At 30.9% G+C, this 13,738-nt stretch overlaps 1 protein-coding gene across 5 annotated transcripts in view; it reads right to left on the bottom strand.

Moving 5' to 3' along the window:
- The window catches only part of tcf4 (transcription factor 4), a 435,077-nt gene that overhangs the window by 303,888 nt on the left and 117,451 nt on the right, over positions 1-13,738 (bottom strand). For all 5 annotated transcript variants that reach the window (XM_087299107.1, XM_087299113.1, XM_087299106.1 and 2 more), the window contains exons 4-6: positions 10,605-10,705; positions 10,380-10,520; positions 3,399-3,591 (exon numbers count right to left, since the gene is read on the bottom strand). The gene's annotated coding sequence lies outside the window, so the exon portion shown is untranslated. The remainder of the gene's footprint in view (positions 1-3,398; positions 3,592-10,379; positions 10,521-10,604; positions 10,706-13,738) is intronic.

Raw genomic sequence — 13,738 nt, 5'->3', positions numbered from 1 at the left:
TGAACATGAAGATGTTCGGCACTTTTGTGATGCCCTCAGCTATTGGAGTCGTCTTTGAAAATAATCCACAGGTTTGTCTTGCAACTGGGATGTTTGGTTTCTAAATGTCGTTTTAATTAAGAAGGTTTCACGCTCTCTTGTGAAAGCACCTCACTACATGTGACACACTGGTTTTAAGCCTTTTTTTGTTGTCAATATGTAAATCCAGACTTTACATATTCGGGGTCGTACTTGCGCTAAAATTTCACATGTCAAACGGTACGGTTGTCGCTTGCACATTTCAAAATAAAAGTCTGATATAAGCAAAATAAGTAAAAAATGTAAAACTTGTTGTTGTTGTTTTTTTTTTTTTTGATCAAACATTCCACGACCCACTGAAAATGTTCCAGTGACCCACTTTTGTGTCGCGACTCACCAGTTGAGAAACACTGTTTTAGAAGATCTATTACACTCCAAAAATAATCGATGCAGCTTAATACTCATTTAAAATGAGCTGAATCAATGTAATGCTTCAGATTTTGTGGACAACATAATTACTTTGTTAAATCTTCTTAAATTTGTAAAAACTAATCATGTAACAAACTTCATGTCCTCCCAACACAAATCAATTAAATTAGCTTCAATACAACCTCTCAATACAAATTGAAGCTATCTTAATTCATTTGTGTTGGTATAACATGACGGAATTAAGTTTATTAGATTTTACAAATTTAAGTGGATTGAGCATAAATCAATTATGTTTTCCCCAAACAAACTCAAGACTTGTGTTGATTCGGCTCATTTTAAATAAGTAGCTTGAACAAGCAGCAAAAATAATGAATTTTGAGTTTGTACAGTTTACAATACAAATCCAGTTAAATCCACTTGTTTGGTAAAGAAATAAAGTATCACATACACTCAAAAATAAAAAAGTCAGAGTCCAAAATATGTATGATTTATTTAACAATACACTGAAAAGAATGATTCAAGATGACTCCTCGGATTTACTCAATGTTTTTACGTTATGTGGTTGTAAACAATTTATTTGGGCTGAATTTAAACAAACAAATTAAGTTGAACATTATTAAACTCAATTTGTTTGTTTAAATTCAACACAAATATATGGTTTGCAACAGTTCTGCATGCAACACTTATTTCAGTGATACAGCCTGTAAATTGATATTTTCGTTTTTTTAGTGGATCTTTTGCACTCAAAAAAATGAATTATGCTGCTTAATACTTAATAAAATGAGCTGAATCAATGCAACACTTCAGTTTTTCGGGGACATCTTAGTTGTTTTATGTTAAATCCACTTACATTTGTAAAAACTAATGAGCTAACTTAATTTCTTTATGTCCTCCCAACACAAATCAAATAAGTTAGTTAGTTAAATTTTACACATTTATGTGTAAATACCTCAATATTTGTGTTGATTTAGCTCATTTTAAATAAGTAGTTTGAACAAGCTGCAAAAATAATGAATTTTGAGTGTGTACAGTTTACAATACAAATCCAATTAAATCCACTTGTTTGGTAAAGAAATCAAGTCTCACATGAAAACTTTAGTCAATGAGTCCAAGATATGTATGATTTATTTAATGATACAGTCTTTAAATTAATATTTTCAGTCTTTTAGTAGATCTATTACACTAAAACAGGGGTCACCAATCTCAGTCCTAGAGGGCCGGTATTCCTGCAGGGTTCAGCTCCAACTTGCCTCAACACACCTGCCTGGATGATTCAAGTATACCTAGTAAGACCTTGATGAGCTTGTTCAGGTGTGTTTGATTAGGGTTGGAGCTAAAATCTGCAGGACACCGGCCCTCCAGGAACAAGTTTGGTGACCCCTGCACTCAAAAAATGAATTATGCTGCTTAATACATAATGAGCTGAATCAATGCAACACTTCAGTTTTTCGGGGACATCTTAATTGTTTTGTTAAATCCACTTAAATTTGTAAAAAATAATGAGCTAACTTATTTTCTTTATGTCCTCCCAACACAAATCAAATAAGTTAGCTTCATTAATTTTACAAATTTAAGTGTAAATACCTTAATATTTGTGTTGATTCAGCTCTTTTTAAATAAGTAGCTTGAACAAGCTGCAAAAAATAATGTATTTTGAGTGTGTACAGTTTACAATACAAATCCACTTACATCCACTTTTTTGGTAAAGAAATCAAGTCTCAGACACTCAAAAAAAAAAAAAAAAAAAAAAAGTAAACGAGTCCAAAATATGTAGGATTTATTTAACAATACAGCTTGTAAATGAATATTTTCGGTCTTTTAGTAGATCTTTTGCACTCAAAAAATGAGTTTTACTGCTTAATACTTATTAAAATGAGCTGAATTAATGCAATACTTCAGTTTTTTGGGGACATCTTTATTTTTTTATGTTAAATCCACATAAAATAGCAAAAACTAATGAGCTAACTTAATTCCTTCGAGTCCTCCCAACACAAATCAATTAAGTTAGCTTCATTAATTTAAAAAATGTAAGTAAATTTAACATAAAACAATTAAGTTGTCCTAAAAAACCCTCAAAATTTGCGCTGATTTGTTTGAAGCAGTTATTTTGAGTGTATTTTGAGTGTGCACAGTTTACCATATAAATTTAATTAAATCAACTTGTTTGGTTAACTCATACACTCAAAATGATATGATTTATTTAACGCTACACTGAATAAAATTATTCAGAGATGATTCTTTGGATCTACTAAATTTTTTATGTTAAGTGGTTGTAAACAATTTATTTAGGCTGAATTTGAACAAACAAATTAAGTTGAATTTTATTAAATTTAATTTGTTTGTTTGAATTCAGCATAAATAAAATGTTTGCAACAGTTTTGCAGACATCATTTTTTTTAGTGTACAGTGTTTAAATGAGTATATTTGGTCTTTTAGTAGAGTTATTACATTCAAAAACTGAGCTCTGCAGCTTAATACTCATTTCAAATGAGCTGAATCAATGCAATGCTTCAGTTTTTTTTGGGAGCAACTTATTTATTTTATGTTAAATCCATTTAAATGTGTAAAAAAAAAAACTAATAAGCTTACTTAATTCCTTCATGTCATCCCGACATAAATCAATTAGGTTAGTATAATTGATTTTACAAATGTAAGTGAATTGAACATAATAAAATTAAGTTGTCCCCCCAAAAAACTGAATTCAGCTCATTTTTAACAAGTAGAAAAGAAAAAAACATAATTTTAAATGTAATAAATCTACTAAAAGACTGAAAAATATTATTTATGACATAACTGTATCATTAAATAAATCAAATAAACATTTAAACATTAGCTAGTCAAATGATTGAAATTAATATAAGAACTGAACACATGTAAGACTAAAAATACCAGAAGAATCTGCATGTGCCTGAGATAAAGAAGAACTTTGATTTTGATTTGATGTGATTTACCGTTCAGTTTTATATCTCAGTAGATATCTCCAGATCAGTCGTCTGATAGGGGACCATCTGAAGACTGTAATCTTCTCATCTTTACATATCTGACAGCACAGGTTATGAGCGTGAGGTGAAGTGTTCATGAAGCTGACATGACTATAATGTCCGGATCCTCCTACAGCGCCTCCTGCTGGAGCTGAAGACGGTCCTGAAGAGAGAAGAAATGCACAACAGTCTCAGTATCTTCACAAACTCCATTTTGACCCATTCTGACCCAAATATTGTATTATTGATGAACATTTAATCCTCTTTGACCCCATATCAACCCAAATATTATATTATTGATGAACATTTGATCATTTTTGACCCAATATCAACCCAAATATTATATTATTGATAAACATTTGATCATTTTTGACCCAATATCAACCCAAATATTGTATTATTGATGAACATTTGATCATTTTTGACCCAATATCAACCCAAGTATTATATTATTGATGAACATTTGATCATTTTTGACCCAATATCAACCCAAATATTGTATTATTGATGAACATTTGATCATTTTTGACCCAATATCAACCCAAGTATTATATTATTGATGAACATTTGATCATTTTTGACCCAATATCAACCCAAATATTGTATTATTGATGAACATTTGATCATTTTTGACCCAATATCAACCCAAATATTGTATTATTGATGAACATTTGATCATTTTTGACCCAATATCAACCCAAGTATTATATTATTGATGAACATTTGATCATTTTTGACCCAATATCAACCCAAATATTGTATTATTGATGAACATTTGATCATTTTTGACCCAATATCAACCCAAATATTGTATTATTGATGAACATTTGATCCTTTTTGACCCAATATCAACCCAAATATTGTATTATTGATAAACATTTGATCATTTTTGACCCATTATCAACCCAAATATTGTATTATTGATGAACATTTGATCCTTTTTGACCCAATATCAACCCAAATATTATATTATTGATGAACATTTGATCCTTTCTGACCCCATATCAACCCAAATATTGTATTATTGATGAACATTTGATCATTTTTGACCCCATATCAACCCAAATATTGTATTATTGATGAACATTTGATAATTTTTGACCCAATATCAACCCAAATATTGTATTATTGATGAACATTTGATCCTTTTTGACCCAATATCAACCCAAATATTTTATTATTGATGAACATTTGATCCTTTTTGACCCAATATCAACCCAAATATTGTATTATTGATGAACATTTGATCATTTTTGACCCAATATCAACCCAAATATTGTATTATTGATGAACATTTGATCCTTTCTGACCCAATATCAACCCAAATATTGTATTATTGATGAACATTTGATCCTTTTTGACCCAATATCAACCCAAATATTGTATTATTGATGAACATTTGATCCTTTTTGACCCAATATCAACCCAAATATTGTATTATTGATGAACATTTGATCATTTTTGACCCAATATCAACCCAAATATTGTATTATTGATGAACATTTGATCCTTTCTGACCCAATATCAACCCAAATATTGTATTATTGATGAACATTTGATCATTGTTGACCCAATATCAACCCAAATATTGTATTATTGATGAACATTTGATAATTTTTGACCCAATATCAACCCAAATATTGTATTATTGATGAACATTTGATCATTTTTGACCCAATATCAACCCAAATATTGTATTATTGATGAACATTTGATCCTTTCTGACCCAATATCAACCCAAATATTGTATTATTGATGAACATTTGATAATTTTTGACCCAATATCAACCCAAATATTGTATTATTGATGAACATTTGATCATTTTTGACCCAATATCAACCCAAATATTGTATTATTGATGAACATTTGATCCTTTCTGACCCAATATCAACCCAAATATTGTATTATTGATGAACATTTGATAATTTTTGACCCAATATCAACCCAAATATTGTATTATTGATGAACATTTGATCATTTTTGACCCAATATCAACCCAAATATTGTATTATTGATGAACATTTGATCATTTTTGACCCAATATCAACCCAAATATTGTATTATTGATGAACATTTGATCATTTTTGACCCAATATCAACCCAAATATTGTATTATTGATGAACATTTGATCATTTTTGACCCAATATCAACCCAAATATTGTATTATTGATGAACATTTGATCATATTTGACCCAATATCAACCCAAATATTGTATTATTGATGAACATTTGATCATTTTTGACCCAATATCAACCCAAATATTGTATTATTGATGAACATTTGATCATTTTTGACCCAATATCAACCCAAATATTGTATTATTGATGAACATTTGATCCTTTCTGACCCAATATCAACCCAAATATTGTATTATTGATGAACATTTGATAATTTTTGACCCAATATCAACCCAAATATTGTATTATTGATGAACATTTGATCATTTTTGACCCAATATCAACCCAAATATTGTATTATTGATGAACATTTGATCATTTTTGACCCAATATCAACCCAAATATTGTATTATTGATGAACATTTGATCATTTTTGACCCAATATCAACCCAAATATTGTATTATTGATTAACATTTGATCATATTTGACCCAATATAAATACAAATATTGCATTACTGATGAATCTTTGATTTTTTGTACCCCATACTAACCCAAATATTGTATTATTGATGAATATTTGATCATTTCCGACCCCATATCAACCCAAATATTGTATTATAGATAAATAACTGGCAAATTTGACTCGATATAAACCCATATATTGTATTATTGATGAATATTTGATCATTTTGAAGCCGTATAAACACAAATATGGCATTATTAATAAATATTTGATCATTTTTATCCCATACTAACACACATATTTAACTATTCATAAATATTTCATAATTTTGACCCCTTTTCAACCCAAATATTACATTGTTGATTATTATTTGATCATTGTGATCATTGTGATTTTTTTCAACCAAAATATTTAACCTTAATATTATTGATGAATGTTAACCCAATATCAATCCAAATATTGCATTATCGATGAATATTTTATGGGTTTTTTTAACTCCATATCACCCTAAATATTACAGTATTGATTAATATTTGATCATTTTGACCCCATATCCACCCAGTTATTGCATTATTGATGAATATTTGACCCAATATCAACCCAAATATTGCATTATTGATGAATATTTTTTTTTTTACCCCATATCAACCCAAATATTGCATTATTGATGAATATTTAGTTTTTTTACCCCATAACAGCTCAAATATTGCATTATTGATGCATATTTTATCATTTTGACCCCTTATTAACCCAGATATTGCATTATTGATGAATATTTTTCCCAATATCAAACCAAATATTGCATTACTGATGAATATTTGATGTTTTTTAATCCCATATTAACCCAAATATTGCATTATTGATTAATTGTTTTATCATTTTGATCCATTAACAACCCAAATATTGCATTACTGATTAATATTCGATGTTTTTAATCCAATATCAACCCATATATTGCATTATTAATGAATATTTTACCCAATATCAACCCAAATATTGCATTATTGATGAATATTTCATCATTTTGACCCCCTAACCACCCATATATTGCATTATTAATGACAATTTGACCCAATATCAACCCAGATATTGCATTAATAATGAATATTTGACCCAATATCAACCCGAACATTGCATTATTGATGCATATTTGACCCAATTTCAACCCAAATATTGCATAACCGATGAATATTCGACCCAATATCAATCCAAACATTGCATTATTGATGAATATTGAATATTTTTGACCCCTTATCCATCCAGATATTGCATTACTGATAAATATTTGACCCATTATCAACCCAAATATTGCATTATTGACTTTCTTTACCCCATATCAACCCAAAGATGGAATATTTATCTATATTTTTTTCATTCATGGGGATTGTATGAGGACAGAAATCATCAAATGGCCTTAAACAGTCCTGAAATGCACGACAGAATGTTACTCATTCACACACGCATGCACAAATTGCATGTAAGCACATAAACTTTTCACTGTGTAAAACACACTACTCACTACTATTAAAAGGGCTACTTTTTACTAGGTAATTTTTACAACAGATACTTCTACTCTACTTGCACTACATTTTTGGGCAAGAAATGGTACTTAAGTATGACTTTTCTGCACTCCTTCCACCACTGATAATTGTGCTTATTTAAATGTGTGATCATACCTTTATATCAGGGCTGCCAAACTGAAGAGTTTAGCTTCAACACACTTTACCTGCATGTTTCCAACAAGCCTGAAGGACTCAATTAGTTTGATCAGGTGTGTTTAATTAGGGTTAAAGCTGAACTGCTGAGTCTGAGTTGAGTTTTAGGCCACTGCTTTAGAGCATAAAACTCCACTGTTTGTCCACTACTGCTGGGAAGTTCAGATCCATGATGATGTAATGACAATCCTTATGTTAGAACTCAGCATATCGAAAACGCAGTCAGCCATCAATATCAGGCAGTTAAAACATCACCATCATCTGATAATTAATCCAACAGCGCATATATTTCAAGATAGTTTTCAGCTTAGTGACATTTAACGGCTTAAAACTAGGTTAATTAGGGTAAAGTTAGGGTAATTAGACAAGTCATTGTATAACAGTGGTTGGTTCTGGAGACAATCTAAAATTATTACCATCACTAATTATTATTTATTATTATTATTTTCAAAATGATTCCAATACTAAATGCATATTTTGAGAAAATTACCATATTAATGATAAATATTTGATCCCTTTGACCTTTTATCAAGCAACATGTTGCTTTATTGATGAATATTTGATCACTTTGACCCCTTATCCACCCAGATATTGCATTACTTATGAATATTTGACCCAATATCAACCCAAATATTGCATTACTGATAAATATTTGATCACTTTGGCCCCTTATCAACCCAAATACTGGATTAATGATGAATATTAGATTATTTTCACCCCTTATCCACCCAGATATTGCATTACTTATGATTATTTAAACCCATAAACACAAATATTGCATTATTGATAAATATTTGATCACTTTGACCTCTTATCAAGCAAAACATTGCAGTACTGATTAATATTTGACCATTTGACCCCATATCAACCAAAATATTGCATCAACGATGATTATTTAATGTTCTTTAACCCCATATCAACCAAAACATTGCATTATTGATGGATATTTGATCATTTTTGACCCCATATCAACCAAAATATTGCATTATTGATGGATATTTGATAATTTTTGACCCCATATCAACCAAAATATTGCATTATTGATGGATATTTGATCCTTTTGACCCTTTATCCACCCAGATATTGCATTACTTATGAATATTTGACCCCATATCAACCCAAATATTCCATTATTGATAAATATTTGATCACGTTGACCCCTTATCAAGCAAAACATTGCATTATTGATTAATATTTGATCATTTTAACCCCATATCAACCAAAATGTTGCATTATTGATTGATATTTGATTATTTTCACCCTTTATCCACCCAGATATTGCATTACTTATGAATATTTTACCCAATATCAATCCAAATATTGCATTGTTGACAAATATTTGATCACTTTGACCCCTTATAAACCAAAATATTGCATTATTGATGAATATTTTATTATTTTCACCCCTTATGCACCCAGATAGTGCCTTACCAGGCCCGGATTAAGAACTCAGGGGCCCCTGGACACATTGTCTTGTAAGGCCCCCTACCTAGCCTTAGCCTACCTAGCCTAACTATAGGGGTTATAGTTGAATTTAAAAAATAAGAATAATATAATATTTTTTTAAATAAAATGAATATAATTTGTTGCCCACATATTTAAATAAATTATATATAGTACATATGTATTTATAGTCTACAAAGATTTAACTTATTTTTCAAAGCATTGAATAAAAATACTAATAAAACTATAAAACTATATATATATATATACATTTTTTTTTTTCACGATCGCAATTTTTTTGCGCAGAGGAAATACAGTTGTCTGAGCAATATAGTTTTTGCAGAGAGGGAGGCACCTAAAATAAGGCTAAACGTTATTAAATTCCCACGAGACACTTGTGACTTTATATCACATGTGCATTATTTTTTTAAAAATGTTTCCTTTCTGTTAAAAATAAATATATCTCCAATCTGATATGTAATGGGGAGTAAAAAAAGCAGCACGAGTTCAGCTGATGGTGGATTGAACCGAGTTGATGATCAATCGCGTCAAAAGATGAAGCTGTGCGCCTTACAAGGTGCGCCAAACCAAACCCAAGCTTATTCCAACTAGATGCGCTATTTGCAATTAGCCTAAAAAGACACTCCGAAATTGTCTTTTTTTTTCTCCCCCCTCGCAGGGGCCCCTAGTGCGCACGGGCCCCTGGCATAAGGCCAATTGGTTAATCCGGCCCTGTGCCTTACCAATGAATATTTGACCCTATATCAACCCAAATATTGCATAAAGGATGATTAATATTTGGTGTTGTTTAACCCCATATAAACCCAAATATTGCATTATTGATAAATATTTGATCACTTTGACTTCTTATGCACCTTGTGAGTATTTGACCCAATATCAACCCAAATATTGCATTACTGATGAATATTTTATATATTTTACTAGGTTAATTAGGCAAATCATTGTATAACAATGGTTAATCAGATATTGTTTAAAATACTAGTATGTAGTATCTTTGTTCTGGAGACAATGCAAAACAAATATTGCTTTAGGGGGCTAATAATATTGACCTTAAATGGGTTTAAAAATTAAAAACAGCTTTTATTCTAGCAGAAATAAAACAAATAATACTTTCTCCACAAGAGAAAAATATTATAGGAAATACTGTGAAAAATTCCATGCTCCTGGAAAATATTTGAACATATTCACCTTCTGTACTTCTTCACAGATATGTACAGTACAGTATTGAGGCTGTAGTTGTTCAGACTGCAGCAATTATACTCAGAAATGAGCGTCTGAAGGTAAAGCCGTAGGAAAAAGAAAAGAAAAGCAGAAAGCACAGAGACGCAGCTGTGGAAACAAAGACAAACCCATGCTGAAACTTCACACAGATTCCTGCCTGATCATGCAGAAATACCACAGTAATCAATATACCGGCCAATCAGAGGTTATGAACCCATTCCTCTGACTTCAGCAAACTTCTGTATGGGAATTCGGCAGTTCAGCTCCTCATTGATTGGATTCTGCTTTATGCACTGAAACACAAAACAAAACGAGTGTGTTTAAAGTCTCACGACCCGAAGGGAGACTCACGACTCATGCATAAAAATACTAACCATATAATTATGCACAGTGTGTGCTTTTTACTTATTTATTTATTATTTAGACGACTACTGCTCTGTATTCTCTACATTTTCTGTGGCCTCTAATGCGTTTTTTTAATTGGAGCTTATGCTGTTTTATAAAGATAGATAGATAGATAGATAGATAGATAGATAGATAGATAGATAGATAGATAGATAGATAGATAGATAGATAGATAGATAGATAGATAGATAGATAGATAGATAGATAGATAGATAGATAGATAGATAGATAGATAGATAGATAGATAGATAGAATGATGTTGTATATATATGCTGTATGTTTTTTTTTTTCAAATTAAATAATCAAAATGAAATAAAAATTAAAATAAAAATTAAACAAACTGAACATTTTATTTACAAATCTAATAATAATAATGATAATAATAAAAATACCAATCATCATCATCATCATTATCATCATCATCCTCAATAGTTATAATAATGATATTAATACAAATAATAATAATAATAATATTAATAATAATAATAAAAATAGCAATAATACCAACCATAATAATAATAACAATAATAATAATAATAACAACAATAATAATAATAATAATAATAATAATAATAAAATACCAATAATCATATAATTATTATATGATTATTATTATTATTATTATTATTTTGATAAAAATTATTATTATCGTAATTGTAATTATGATGATAAGGAGGATTTTAAATTAATAATAATAATAATAATAATAATAACACAAAAAATTAACAATTAGAATAAATAATAATAAATTATTATTATTATTATTATTATTATTATTATTATTGTTCATTTAAAATCCTCCTTATCATCATAATTACAATTATGATAATAATAATATTCATCAAAATAATAATAATAATCATAATTATTATTATGAAAGTAATATTAATTATATCAATAACAATAATAACACCAATAATAATAGTCATCATAATAATTTCAATTATGATAATAATAATAATAATATACCAATAATAATAATAATCATTAGCATACTCAGCATCACCTCCATAATCACAACAATAATAATAATAATACTATTAATACCAAAATAATAATAATACATATTATTAGTAAATAATAATACTGAAACTGAATAAATTTACACACATTTGCATAAGTAAACAAACACACTCAATGATGGACAAAACACATCTGTGGAAATGTTCACCTTTCTGTGTGCAGTTTCCGTGTGGACCGATTCATTAGATAGGAATAACAAATACTTTTATATTTCTATGTTCCTCTGCAAAACTAAACGATTAGTGAACTGTGAGGTTTCCCTGAACTGTCCATCAAAGGCAATCCGGCATGTTGTGGGAGATTAAGCGCACAATGCTCAATGTCTTAATGCTGACACAATGAGGATTCACTAAGCCTTTAATCCTGGGACTCTCAATGTCTCGAGACGCACAGATACACGCCAAAGCTGATTTAAGATTGTACTGTATTATTATCATCATGTTTGACGTATTGATCCTCGTATGATGTGAAGTCTGCTCTCCTGTGTGTGCGTGTGAGTGTGTGTGTCTTGTATTCCTTACCAAATGTCCCCACAAGTATAGCAATACCAGTACATTTCGACCTCATGGGGACATTTCTTTTGGTACAGTGTGAAAACCCATTACGTGTGTGTGTGTGTGTGTGTGTTTGTGTGTGTGTGTGTGTGTGTGTCTTACAGCAGATTTAACGAAGGATCAGATGGATTTACAGCTGAAGAAATGGGAATATCATAGTACAGCCAGTGATCTAATGATGAGCAAAATGAGAGAAATGGCATTATCCTGGTAGAGAGAGAGTCATCTGTTACTGTTCATACCACTGATCTATAATTGTATGTAAGCCAGAGGTTTAAACTGATATCTATCTCTCTATTACACTGTAAAAACGTACATATTTACCTGACAAGTGCTGTATGTTATTAAATTACTTTAACTTAGAAAGAGAAACAGGTTTTAACTGGTTTAAATAGTTTAAAATACAAGTATTCAGCTTACAGTATGATTTAAAGGCTTAACTAGGTTAATTAGGCACGTTATCGTACAACAGTGGCTGTCACACCGGCCACTTTATTGGGTACACCTTACTAGTACCAGGTTGGACCCATTTTGCCTTCAGAACTGCCTTAATACTTTAGATTTTACAAGCTACTGGAAATATTCTTCAGAGATTTTGCTCCATATTGTCATGATAGCATCACACAGTTGCTGCAGATTTGTCGGCTGCACATCCATGATGCCAATCTCCCGTTCCACCACATCCCAAAGCTGCTCTATTGGATTGAGCTCTGGTGACTGTGGAGGCCATTTGAGTACAGTGAACTCATCGTCATGTTCAAGAAACCAGTCTGAGATGATTGAGCTTTATGACATGCTGCGTTATCCTGCTGGAAGTAGCCGTCAGAAGATGGAGACACTGTGCTCATAAAGGGATGGACATGGTCAGCAGCAATACTCAGGTAGGCTGTGGCGTTGATGCTCAATTGGTACTAATGGACCCAAAGAAAATCTCCCCCACACCATTACACCACCACCACCAGCCTGAACCGCTGATACAAGGCAGGATGATCCATGCTTTCATGTTGTTGATGCCAAATTGTGAGCCGAGCATCTGAATGTGTCAGCAGAAATGGAGACTCATCAGAGCAGCAACGTTTCTCCAATCTTCTATTGTCCAGTTTTGGTGAGTCTGTGTGAATTGTAGCCTCAGTTTCCTGTTCTTAGCTGACAGGAGCGGCACCCGGTGTGCTCTTCTGCTGCTGTAGCCCATCCGCCTCAAGGTTGGCCGTGTTGTGTGTTCAGAGATGCTCTTCTGCAGAGCTCGGTTGTAACGAGTGCTTATTTGAGTTACTGTTGCCTTTCTATCAGCTGGAACTAGTCTGGCCATTCTCCTCTGACCTCTGGCCTCATCAACAAGGCATT

The sequence above is a fragment of the Danio rerio genome, chromosome 21, assembly GCF_052040795.2.
Source record: "Danio rerio strain M-AB ecotype USA chromosome 21, GRCz13ab, whole genome shotgun sequence".
NCBI lineage: Eukaryota > Metazoa > Chordata > Actinopteri > Cypriniformes > Danionidae > Danio > Danio rerio.
This window is presented reverse-complemented; position numbering and strand designations above follow the sequence as displayed.